General features: G+C 37.4%; 1 protein-coding gene across 8 annotated transcripts in view; it reads right to left on the bottom strand.

Annotated features, from left to right (window-relative positions):
• LRCH1 (leucine rich repeats and calponin homology domain containing 1) overlaps positions 1 to 13,635 on the bottom strand; it is a 123,760-nt gene that overhangs the window by 4,686 nt on the left and 105,439 nt on the right. For 4 of the 8 annotated variants that reach the window (XR_014571612.1, XR_014571613.1, XR_014571614.1 and 1 more), the window contains one exon: positions 8,339 to 8,596. The exons of 3 other annotated variants lie outside the window; for them this stretch is intronic. The gene's annotated coding sequence lies outside the window, so the exon portion shown is untranslated. Of the gene's footprint in view, positions 1 to 1,493; positions 5,141 to 6,176; positions 6,226 to 8,338; positions 8,597 to 13,635 lie in introns of those variants that run through there. One more of the 8 variants, XR_014571615.1, reaches the window with a different exon arrangement.

The raw sequence follows: 13,635 nt of genomic DNA, 5'->3' as shown, positions 1-13,635 counted from the left end.
GGGGCTGGAGCAGCTGAAAGACATGCTGAGGGAGCTGGGGTTGTTCAGCCTGGAGAAGGGAAGGCTCTGGGGAGACCTTATAGAGGCCTTCCACTGCCTGAAGGGGGCCTACAGGAAAGGTGGGGAGAGACTCTTTGTCAGGGGGTGTTGGGATAGATTGGGGAGTAATGGCTTTAAACTAAAAGAGGGGAGATTTAGATTAGATGTTAGTAAGAAATTCTTCACTCAGAGGGTGGTGAGGCCCTGGCACAGGCTGCCCAGAGAAGCTGTGGCTGCCCCATCCCTGGAGGTGCTCAAGGCCAGGCTGGATGGGGCTTTGGGCAACCTGGTCTGGTGGGAGGTGTCCCTGCCCATGGCAGGGGGGTGGAACTGGGTGGGCTTTGATGTCCCTTCCAACCCATGATATTCTATGACTGTATGGGTTATAGCTCCAAATACCAAACAATTACTGTGGGTTCCTTTTGCACATGCAGACCCAAGAAACCATCTCAGACAGACAGCTTGCAATTAGTTTGGTTAAGCTGGTCTGTGATAGATGCACTACGTGCATTTATCTACTGCAAAGATACTGCAGTGTCCTGAGTTTACACTTCCTAATCTCTCTATTTACACTTACATTGATTAGGTCAAGCCTGTGGTTTCTGACACTACACTGCTGACCCAATAGCTGCGGTAATTGCCTCCCATTCCTACCTGTTACCAGGCCCCTCTCTGCGGGAGCTATTTGCCCTGTCAGCACAAAGGACTATCCCTAACCCTTTGCAATCGTTTCTAATTCATAGCCCAGATTCCTTTTCAAAACCTGCCCTAAATTGGTCATTTAACTTAAGACACCAATTCTGCGCTCTTACTCTCTGTTCTGTGACTGGGATATTGCAGACCTGCAAACTCTCAGAGGAAGTTCTCCTTACCTTTTATTCCTCTGGAAGAAGGCATCTTTTCTGGAAAACTATATAAAGATATTTTAAGACAATGTTTCTCTGATGCAAACTCCTTAACTGATACCTAACTACTCAAGTAACCACAGAAGAAGGTAGAGATAGTGACAATGAAGTAAACAGCAAAAAATGTTTCCACTTCAACTGTATGGTTTTACTAAAAATATTTTGCCCACCTAATGTCTCAGGACAAAGTTGTTATAAAAATCTAAGATACTCTGATTCTGATAATTTTCAGAAAATATTTTATTTATTGTGAATACAAATGACATTTGAAGTGAAATGTTATTCTTTCCACTCTTCTACTCTTTTTAAGTGTCCTTGCATACTAAGCTCTTAATTTCACAGATTTGGTGGCACACGCACCAGTATTTCATTAGTTTTCCACTCTAGACAAAAGGCATAAAATATTTATGGCTGCTGAATCCAATACCAAAACTGCTAATGTTACAAGGCTGAAGAATAGGGATTGAACCCAAAACCCAGCTCCACAACAACCTACCTTGCTAGGTGTTCATGTTTGAGAATATTGTTTTGTTTTTTTTTTTTTCCTCCCTACTGAAGCCAGATTTGCTGCACAAACACAGTTAAGGATGTTTCCTTAAAAAAAAAATTCTAAACTTGCCATTTCTGTGGCACCTTACCGCATTCTAAGAACTATTCTCTTATCTGTCATTCTTTCTTGCCAAAACAGACTTGTTGCCTTGCAATTATTTAAAAGCACATTTTAACTAAAAGCATAAGGAGGAGTTCATGCCTCATTTCATATAAAAAAAACAACAAAACAACTACCCAGCATAAACTTTTCACCTTTTACAGAGAATGCATTACCTAACTCTTTTAAATACACTACAGAAATCCCATTTCTCTAAAACAACCTCCCTCTCCCTGCCATATTTACAGGACATACTCAGATAAGGGAAGCTATTTAAAGAGGTCTACAAACAACTGTGTGTTTGGAGTCAGAAGTTTCACAACATTACTTTTTATCTTGTACATCATTCTTCATTAGTTCTTGAAAGATGTACAACTGACAGCCTTTTATTGAGGAGAAGGTGGAGTTCAGTTAATATTTTATCATTCTGCCATTAAATTTGCGGCTATGATGAACTTTCCAAACCTGCCAAGGAGACCTATACCAGCTACTACAAGGAACTACATCTTAAAGTGTCATGAATCAATTCTCTTGCCCAAGCCCTACCCACTACCTTCAAGAGCTCTGCAAACAGCTCTCACCAACTCTGCCTCATATATTTATGAGGCAAACTCTAAACCCAGATTTAAAGTGATATATTTAATTCTTCTCAGAATAAAAAAAAAAAAAAATCAGTTCCTGCTAAGGACAGCATCCAGAGCACACTGATAACCAACTCAGCCTTCTGCATAACAGTTATGCTGGGTCACAATCCCAGCTGTCTCAGACCTTGTGGTCAGCCCCTGTACCTGCAGTGCAGTCCATTCATGTCCTATGCTTTGCTCTGCTCTTGCCCACCACAACTGCTGCCTTAAACCAGTGGAAGCCACTGACATTAGAGCTGTGAAGGTAAAAGCCACCAAGACTTCAGAACTTATCTCGAAATGCCAAATTTTGAGATAATACACGTGATCAAGAGAAGAACTCACCCACATCTCCAAGGTTTTTAGATGACTCTTCACCCATTTCTCCCTACCTTTGTAAAGATTTCTGTCCATTCCACAGTAGCATCAAACCCCTAACTCTTCAATACAGACCATGAATCACCTCTCTAAAAATAATACCCCTGTTGAAACCATCACTGAACAAAGCCCAGAACAACAGAAGAATCAGCTGCTAATCCTCAATCTACAGATCTTCAGAAACAATCACAGAGGGAAGGGTTGTCAGTCCAATTTCTTCTGTCTACTGTAAAACCAAGACCTAAAGTTTTAGTGCATTTTTTTCCTAGAAACACAGAGAAGCTTAATTATTTATTTCAGGCAAACCACTTTCTACAGGCACATATCCATTTTGAATAGATAGAGACATTTTCAAACTCCTATGAAGCAAAAGAACAAGCCTCTTTGGATTTAGGGGTGGGACGGGGACAACACGGGATGGACACACAACCACAGCAAATCACCCAAGCAGAAAAGGGAGGCAGCAGCCAGGAGGCTGAGTCACGAAGCAATACAAAAAGACAGCACAACAGGCACACCTGCAAACATACACGAGTGTGTGCGCTCACCAAAGCAGTTTTCTAATCCTGGGACAAAACTTCTGATTTAGGTGGTGTAAAATTAAAACAGCAATACGCAAGGACACCAATCCCACAAGGATACATGACACTTGACACAAACATATCTTTTCTTTACCATCAGATGCCTTCAGAGTCAAGCAACTGTTTGAATTGGATTATGCTAAGGCAAACAGCTTGACAATTCAGATACAGCAGTTCGTTATCAAGAAATTGTTGCCATTATATCGCATGGGCAAGTAGTGAAATGACTACATCATGATAACATCAGCACCCAACTACATCCGTCAGCAAAACAGAGAAATGGAATTCTACAAAATTGGCAAGAGCCATTCTGTTTCTTCCTCTCATTTGAGGAATATGAGATTTCAGATCAAAAGGGAAAAATAAAATATTCTGAAAAAAAAATGAAATACTGGAATGTGTAGTTTAGTACAAATTGAGAAAAGTCCATGCAATGCTCATTTTTTAATGTTTGAAGCCAAATATTCTGAAATGGACAGACTAGTACTAAACGAAACATCAGGGCCTTATGTTTAAGCAAATGTATCAAAAACACAAGCCTTGAATTTTTGTTAGATCAAGGCAAAGTTTTCTTTCCAAAGAGCTGAAAAAACAACAGCAAACATTTACTTTTTCACATATCTGAGGAAATGTGAAATCGTATCTTTGTAAATATATTTTCTGTAACAACTATCACTGCTAATGTCCATACATATCCAAATACCCTGAAATTACCATTTGAAATACAACAGAAAAGACCAGATCAAAAAGCACAGTGATTCAGGCTATAGGTACATTTAATCAATTTTTTTTGTTTTAATTTCCAAAGGAAAGATTGGTATGTTTTGTTGAAGCATACACTTGTGACCAGATTTTAAAAAGCACCCCAAAAACCCAACAACCCAGAACTTCAATACTCCAGCTGCAATTCTGTATTTCGAGTTATAGCTAGTGAGAGATCTAAATATGTGCATCTTCTGAACATGCAATAAATTACAAATATTTACAAAACTGCATTTGCAGATGATGGCTTTGTACTCGTTTACAGATTCTGGCCTTGAGCCATACAGTTTTAAGGGAGACCATGTATTTTGCCAAAATGCCTCACAGTTTCATTCTAACATGCTAAGAAAACAACAACCTGAAACTGGAGGGAACGGAAAGCTCTATAAGCTTACTAAAGACAGACACACATTAAACAGTAAGAGAAAATGTATACTTACGGGGAAATATCAGCTATACCATAACCATATACATTAAATTCTAAGAGACTAAATGAAGGAATGATAATGTTTTGCATCATCCACGTAGAATGGGTCATTACCTGAAAGTATTTTCATATTGCTTTCTGCGTTATGCAGCTTGTGTGCTGGACGTGAAGGAAATGGCAATGGACCACAAAACCTGCTCTAAACTGTTTGTAAACCTACATACATGAGTGCTCAGTTCTTGTAGTAACACGAGTAAAATGCCAATAGCAGCTCTTTTTTTTGTGAAAAACTACATAGTGGCAATAATTAGAAAACTTATTTGTGTCTATGGAGTAGAAGACTGGACTGAGTCTGTATTTGCTCAGGTCTAATATGATCCCGTTCACATTAACTATAGCATTTCACTAAGCATATTAGGAATGCAATGGGATCCATAAACTGCTTGCAGCTGTAAAAGCTTGTTAATATGTACTTGAAGAAAGAGGTGTTTGAACAGCTACTATACTGCACTTGAACGTAGCTGTTTTTTGGCTCAAGGAAAAATAAAGCCAAATCCTCGCATCCAAATATCAGCTGTAATCCAGTACAAGCACATTTTACCTACATGCATATTAAATTAATCCATTACAATTTGTATTTATTACTTTATTGCAGTACGTATGTGATTACCTCCACAAGATCCAAAAGGAATCAATATAACGGGCAAAGGACACATCTGAGCAGACCAATGTATGAAGATATGAAGAAATCCGTCTGAAAATTTCTGATGACCACCCTGTCACCGCAGTGGGAAAAAAAATGAATGGGGAAACACATGGGGGAGCAAACGTAATTCATGTTGTCAATGAATGAACGTGACAGTGAACAATATAGATGGTTTTAAAACCCCAAATCATCAACTTAATCACGTGACTGATTGTAAGTGGTAAGTACCAACTCTACAATAGTGTCTCAATATTGGGATCTCCTAAGAGGTGAAGGACCACCAGCCAACAGAACTGGTGGTTTCTTATGTACTAACACAACAGGAACAGAAGCACAGAAATAGGACTCTGAGTTTATTAAAGAACCCATGAGTAGATTAATTAGCTACATACCTGTTTTAGTTTCTACCTCCCCATTTAGTGGGAGAATTAATTACTGGCTTGTAGGAGGAGAAACCAGGTAGTTTTCACATCTGTACTGTTTTAAATATATTTTGAGAAACATTACTATATTACACTTACAGAAATGTGTATATTCTAATATCTCTTTCCCTGTAAGACTTGCGTATATTTGGAAGTGTTATCAATAATGACCAGCAAAAAATACAGAAAATACAAAAAATGGGTGAGCTTCATAGACAGTAAGTAAGGCTGTGCGTGTCATGAAGCAAGTATGGTCACCTTCCACAGTCTGATTCAAGATGGCTTCAACTGCATAACTCCAAAAAAGTTCTTGTAAAGTTGCACTTTAATTGCTGTATATTGTTAAGGTTGAGAATATTGAGAAAATGTACTCTATGTAATAAAAGAAAACTGTTTGCATTGTAAGCATATGTAAAGTTAGAACTTCAGACCACTGTGAGAGACGTGCATCACTGTCACGGGGATACGTGCAGTTGGCCTTCCTTCACTGGCACACTTCTGCAAGACTGACCTATTACTTTTCTTACCTCCCTCCCAAAGGTATGGGATACTGTGAATAATCACACTTAATATCAGACAATGACACAAATATGAACTACAGGATGGTAGCAATAACTTTTGCCACTTGATTTCCTAATTTCAAAAGACGTTAAGAAATATTTACACATGTGGATTGGTACTTACACAACACAAAGCATTAACAGGAGACCTGGCTACCAGTAAAATCCCAGCCCTACAAAAAAGACATCACTTTTGTCTCAAATACATACACTGGATTATAAATAATCATAGATTAATAGATTCTAAAGTGATTCAAGCTTTATGCCACTTTCAGTTTCATTTGAAAAGCAACATTTTAAAAACAAGACAACCAAAATCATGACCAAGACCCTCTGAAAGTGGGATCTTAAACATTAAGCTCAGACTGACTAAGCGTCTGCTGCTGGAATCACTGAAACTAGGTGCATAGATAGAAGACAGACCTGTGCAGGATGAGAGCACAAGTCCATAGCTGTGCACCCAAACAACTAGGAAAGGTCCTTCCCACAGGGATTAGGAACCTAGAAGCATTCACTGAACTCACACCAAAGTCACAGAGGAGTCTTTACAACAGAATTGTTATACATATGCACTGGAAGCTGGTAGCCACTAAAACCTTTAGAAAATCAGTTCTATCTGTTGTCTGAAAGTAATTTTTTCATCTTAAAATACCTATGTAATTATACATTTCCTCCTTTATACAGATACACTCACGCACACACACAAAAATATATACCTATGCCATGGAAACTGGGAATACGACTTCATTTAGAAGCTTTTTAATTTTTGTTTTTTTTTTACAATTATCTATGGAATGGGGATATTTATAGATCATAAATCATATTTATAGATCACTAAATCATAACCATATTACCAGAATAATCAGTAACGTACAAGTTCTTATGCTAATTTTCTTTTAAAAGTCAGTTGGCAATTTTTGGATAAAACAGCCAGTGAGAGATTAAGATATTTATTTCACAGCCACAAGACTGAGATGCTTTGGTTAGCCAGCTTGACACTGAACTAAGAGTGTCAACAATAGCACCTAGTAATATGAAATATGTGTGGGTCTGTACTTGAGGTTTTATAGTTTTCAAGTCTCAACATGCCTATAATTGCTTTTCATTTGTGTGTTTCATGTTGATATGGAGTAAAACCAAATTTCCCCTTTTCGAATTTTACAAGTAAATTAACAGAAAGCAGAACTGGAAGGGAAGTGGAGGTCATTCAGTCCAGTGCTCTAACCATAGGCTGAGTTCAAACATGCCAAAAGGCTTCCTGACTAATGTTTGTCTAACCTATTTTTTTAATACCTCATTACGACAAAAAAAATCTAAAATCTTCCTAGACAATCCATTTTCCTTGCTACATTTTCTTTACTGTATTTGTTACACAAACAAACATTACCCGCGTTGTCACAGGTGATGAAACAGAGACAAGATAGTGACATGACTTGCTTGATGTCACACATAAGAATGGCAGATACAGGAATCTAACAGCTTATCCTCAAACTATCTCATTGTATCACACTGTCTTTCAGGATCTTCATCCAAAAATATTCTGAAGTCCCTTGCATATTAGGGTGTTCCTTATACCCAGTATTAATTTACAGTCATCTTCAAGTGCTTTAAAGCAGTTAAACACTGCTTTGTGAGATAGAAGATTATTCCATGGAATCTGGAGGAAAACAAAATGTAAGTAGGAAAATATAACTACTCCAGTATGGAATTTAATCAGAACAGTAGAGATGATCAATCATCTTTAAAAATACAGTACTCTTGTTAAACTAAAGGATTTGGAATAGAGAACTATTATCTTTCAAATTACTGCTGATTGCTCTCAACACAACCCATGTTGAGATAACTGGCAGCAACTCAGAAAATACTATCAGCTGTGGAACTGCCACCTCAGTTACTTCAGTATCTGTAGCCTTCTTGGGTTTTCAAAAATTCTTCTGAATGCCTTTCACAAAGGCATTGTTGCCTTTTCACAGAAAGGTTCATTTCTGTTTAGCCTGTGATATGCATCTAGCCTACACCCAGAAGTGGGATAAGAGTAGCTTCACTGCTTTAACACATTCAGTGTGTAGTCCAGGCAACATACACGAAAACAAACTATAAATAAAGAGGTACATAAGTTCTTAAACTAGAGCCGGAGTCTGGGAGAAGAGATTGGGTTTGCTTTCAGATCAGTTCAAGATGCTACTCTCTCTCTCCCCTGTTTCAAGAGATTAATAAAGATATTACAGCAGAGGGAAGTGAGGGGAAAGGGAGAAGTGTGTAAGACAAAGGAAGGAAATTAAGTACCTGTAATTTGTCAGAGACAAAGCAGAAAGTTTGTGTGCACATGCGAACAGGTTATGCTGTTAGCACATTCCAGTGATAAGTTATAAACATCAAGACTATAAAAAGTATGTGGAAAAGACAAAAGCCTATTAGATCCCAGGAGCGAAAGGTAGAAGTTGATTGTGGGGTTTTCTCCCCGAGGGCGAGCAGAGTGTCAACAGTCTTTCGAATGTGACGAATATCCGACTGCAGGATGTCATACGGAGAGCAGAGGTCAGCCTATCCCGAAGGGCAGCCATTAGAACAGAAAAAAACAGTGCATAAAATTAAAAATACAAAAATATAAGGATATTGATAAATTATCACAATATTCTAGCATAAACATGTAGGAATAGTTTTGTCCTAGTATTGCCTTTGTCACTAGGCACCCCAGCTTTCTTTGATTTCCCCTAAATACTGAAGCTATCATACAACTGTTAAGTTAGAAGAGCTTAAAATGTTGAGTTAGAAGAGCTCAGCCCTTCAAAACCTTCCAAATTATGTCCAGATTCACAGGGGTGAGGAGGTGCATGTGATCCACTTATTCCAATGGGATCTGCACACCTTTATCCCTCTAGACTTTAAATGCTTAAATTGTACCAACTGTAAAATCTAATTTATACAATAGCAAACAGTGGGTTAGAAAGCTGTTAAAAGTATAAGCAGCAGCAATATGAAATCTCAGGAAAAAGTGCTTAAATGAGCTATTAGAAGTATGTAAAATTCTCGAACACAACATATAACTTAGAACCTGGTATTCAAATATCACTTTAAATGATACCCTGGGATAGAAACTGAGAACGTCAATGGCTGACTATCATTAATTTTAGTAAAGTTTCTAAACTGAAATTATACACTTAATTCCATAATTAGCACTTTAAAAAAATATTAACAGGTTAGATTTGTATACTCTTTTTGGAAAGTACCAATGACTACATGTATTAAGTCATGCTGGCTATACAAAACGAAGCTTGATATATGCAGTAACGGTACTAATAAGCACACACAATATTTAATGTTATATTTGACCCAAGCAACAACTTGCACTTCTAAAATGCAGCAATCTAAAAGATTATACCATTTCACGTTGCAAATGAGGCCTTCCTATCAAAAGTCCACATGTATGAAACAAAATTACACAAATTAGGAAAGATTCTGTTTCAGAGGAATATTGTTTCTGATGTAGTTTTCAGTTTCACTTGCTTAACAAAGTTACAGTGCACCCAATAAACGAAGCAAGACATTCTAATTCAAACGCCTGTTTTCTGTTACTGTGAAGTTTCAATGCCCATTTTGAAATAAGTTAACCTTTAAAATATTTTAAAGGCTTTTCTATCCTGAAAAGTGGCCAGAGAAACCGGAAATCAGAACTGTCATTCAGAATAACAATGACTTTTTGTTGTTTTCTATACCTGGTTCTAGCTTTAACCAGGAGCTAAAAGCTGCAAAAATTTTCATCTTCTTACTTAGACTAGTGGATATGTGGAATGGGAAAAACACCTTCCTAGTAACAAGACTGGGATTTTTACAGTAATTTTGCAGCATTTTTCCAATCCAAAATTCTAGTGCTGTATTAAATGCCAAGGCCACTGTATTTGGCTTTTCTTTTTAAAGGATGAAAACTCACAGACAGAACAAAACATGCCGATCTTGTTTAAAAGTGGGATGGGACTAGCAGTGCATTCAAGAACATCTACATCCACAAGTTGCTTAACAAAGAAACTAATTTCAGGGCAAACAGGCTACTCGGTGACTACACTTGCTTACTAAGCACTACTGTTGTACCAAAGACACTAATAAACCCCGTAAGTGCTGCATTCATTTTAAAATGACATACAAGACTCACTTCATACTTGCCACAAATATATCCCAGAAGAAATATGTAAGAAACTTCAAACTCAAATTTTTGTAAAAAAAATTTCAGAAACTTTCAAACAAGGCTTTTTTTGGAATTTTTGTAAGGAAAAAAATGAAAACAAAACCTTTTCTGAAAACAGTCCCCATTGTAGTAAAATGGAGAAAGAAGTAATTTCAGAGCTGGAGCTGGTCTTTTTTTAAAAAAAAAGACCAAAGAACTTGCTAACCAGAGGCTAACACAATAAGCAGTGTACAAGAGATGCCAAAGCATACAAAAATAGCCAACACATGCTGAAGAAACTTCCTATGAGAATTGCCATGCTGTGCTTCAGTGAAATTCAATGACATCTAAGGAAGCCTGAGAAATTTGCTTATTTTTGTATGTTCTGCAACAATTGATAATTTGCTGTTACTTTCTCACCTTAACTAAAATGTTTATATTGATGCATTTTAAACTTCTGTAATGTAACTCTAGAAGTTGCCATAATTTTTACAGATGCTGTGAAATGAAAATACCAAACTAAAATTTGACATCATGAAGTAGTGAAATAGTATATGACATTTACTTCAGTGCAATGCTCAAAGACAAACAAATGAGCAACCACCCACCCACCTCAAGCACGGCCTTTCTCATTTATAAAAAAGTAAAATTATAAGGAGTAAAAAAGAAAGCCATGTTACTTAATCATTAACATTTACGAACTGACTTGTCAAGCCCAAGATGCTATATGATTACATCATACAGCTACCAAAATCATGCACATAGAATAAAAATAGTAAGACGTGTGGAACAACAAAAGCATAACCAGCTGTTTGTGCACAACCCACCCTCATTCAGCATGCCCCTGCAGTGACTGTGAGAACAGATAAGCACATTTCAAAACCAACCCTCTATGATTTTGACCCTAAAAAAATAAAAGGTCAAGGATAAGTTTGCAGAACTGGGTGAAAGAATGAAGTCTACAGTGCATATGTACTGTACTCAAAACACAAACGAAAGGAACCTCAGAATGAGGATTTAAATTCTGTAACCACTTTAAGTCCATACTGTAGGGCAAACAGTGTACGTTACCAAGCACAGAATGAAAAGGTGGAGAAAGGAGTCATACCTGATAAAACTTACTGTAACTTCATGGATGTCTCATGATGAAACTATGGAAAAGTAACTGCTTATGTGAATCAATCAGAAAACGAGCATAAGCGGCAACGAAAACATACCTTGCAGTAAGCTGAGAAACATAACTACCAGTTGAACTACTAATACATGGGTAGAAAATGAAGCACTTGACGCTCCACTTGGGTGATTCTTTTACTTTATTCTGCCAGTTTTAGCATTCAAAAAACCTCCTGTTTTTTCCCCTGCTTGTTTTACTTCATTAGCAATTCCTACACTGATACAAATCATAGTCATCTTGAGGCGTTGCTGAAGTTACAACATGGTGGAATGAGTTTTCAGAGGAGGTCATATGCAGTAATAACCCTGTTTGCAAGATTCCGAAGTCCCAGAAACGGTCACAGCTAAATCTTTTGTAGCTTGAGTCTTCATATGATGATTTTAGATCAAAAAAGCCATTTCTTACCATCAATTACCAATCCTTTCTGTTCAGTATGTGCAGTCCAGGTAGCTGACTTGAAAAACATGGCAGAAGTCTCTCATTCCTACCTGAGAAATAACTGCATGCCACACTAAACCCTGCTGTACCATCACTGACATACTTGAACACAAGAGCTCAGTAAACCTACCGTGACACCTGGCTGTGAAAGATTTTATCATCACTATCCTTTATCAACATAAATTACCGTTGCAGTATTAATCGTGATAACTTATGCCTATCTTTGTTCCGAGATATATGAAAACCCATAAGGTGTGTATATGTAGGAAAGCCTAACTTTCCTTTTCTTAAAAGCAACTCTTTAATTTCTTTGACCTGAAGTGGCACCATAAAGGGCCAGAAGAATCTCAATTGTCTACACTGTTAAGATACTACACTAATGTGAACTGCAGACCATAAAAATTAATTTGTGCCTTTGTTAAAAGGTAACTTCTGCCTTTTGGCTCACAAATGTTGACACAAACATTTGTTAACATTACTGAAAGTGCGTAAGAAAGTTCCCTGTAGTATGGATTACCAAGAATAACAGCTATAAAGAATGAAAGCTAATGCTAAATTATATTATTGATGCACAGGTCAAAATGGAAAAGTCTACTTTTTTGCTACTGATATGAATGCTGATTTCCAATGTGGCAACAGACAAAAATGTCACTGTTTTCAAAATATGTATGAATGACAAAATATGTATGAGCTGACAATTTCTTCTCATAACGAAAAATGTGTATTTTTCTTTATTGACATTGTTGCTAATAATACAGCAGCATTCTTTCAAATAGAGAGTAAATATTTTCATAATTTTACATATATACTCATGTGATAGTAATTCAGATCATCCTGATCACTATTAATAACTCACTGAGATGAAGTGCCACTAAGAAGAATAAAACTACATTAGAACTGGGACATTTAAAACTTCAGAGACCACGCTTACAACCATGCAAAGATGAATGAAGCCAAAAATAGCTTTATTTCTTAGATCAGAAAGTGTGAGAGGGGAGGTGCAACACAGGTGGTCTTGGTAAGCAGCATAGGCAGCGTCAGTACTGCGTTCACGTGACGTTAACAAACTATTCCTGTGAATGGCACCATCCACGTACTGCATATCACTCTGAAAAATGCAGTGGGACAGGCACTCCTACTTACCACACATCTACTGCCACTTGTCTATGTAATCTGTATCAGCCAAAAATTAGGAGTTTGTCATTCTATATCTATTACTGAGGAGATTAGGCAATTTGACGGTTTTTAGTTGGCATTATTTTATTTATTATTGCTTTACTTGTAAAGTTTTATTTCGTACTTTTTAAAGTAACAAAGGTTGTAGCTTTGTGTCTCTGAGGGGCACTGCATGATATATTTGGATCCTCAGGCTTTCAGATGCTTATCTGCCACCATCAAGAAAAAAAAATGTTTGTCTCCAAAAGTGATCATTTGCAAAGATTTGATACCTTGGAATAAAAAAAGGCCCTACAGGTAAAGTAGTGGCAAAACTGGGCACCTGCTGCTTGTCCTACTACTATTCTCACTTTTCATAGCTGACTGGTGCAGTAGGAGCCTTGCTACTTAGTTGCTTATTAAAGGGTGAGAGCCAGACCCTTAAATCACCCCTTCCACATATGACCAGAATCATTATATGGGCACTAACAAAGTGATTTCAACATGCCACCCACTGTACTGAAAGGCATTACCTACCAGACGAGACTTTCTCATGTCAGTTGGCACAAGTCATCCCAGAATTACCTACGCATGGGGTCATTTAGAGATGATCTTGTTCCTGTATTTTCTATTTGTGACTTTGGTCAAGATGCC

Source organism: Anser anser (genome assembly GCF_964211835.1).
Source record: "Anser anser genome assembly, chromosome: 1".
NCBI lineage: Eukaryota > Metazoa > Chordata > Aves > Anseriformes > Anatidae > Anser > Anser anser.
This window is presented reverse-complemented; position numbering and strand designations above follow the sequence as displayed.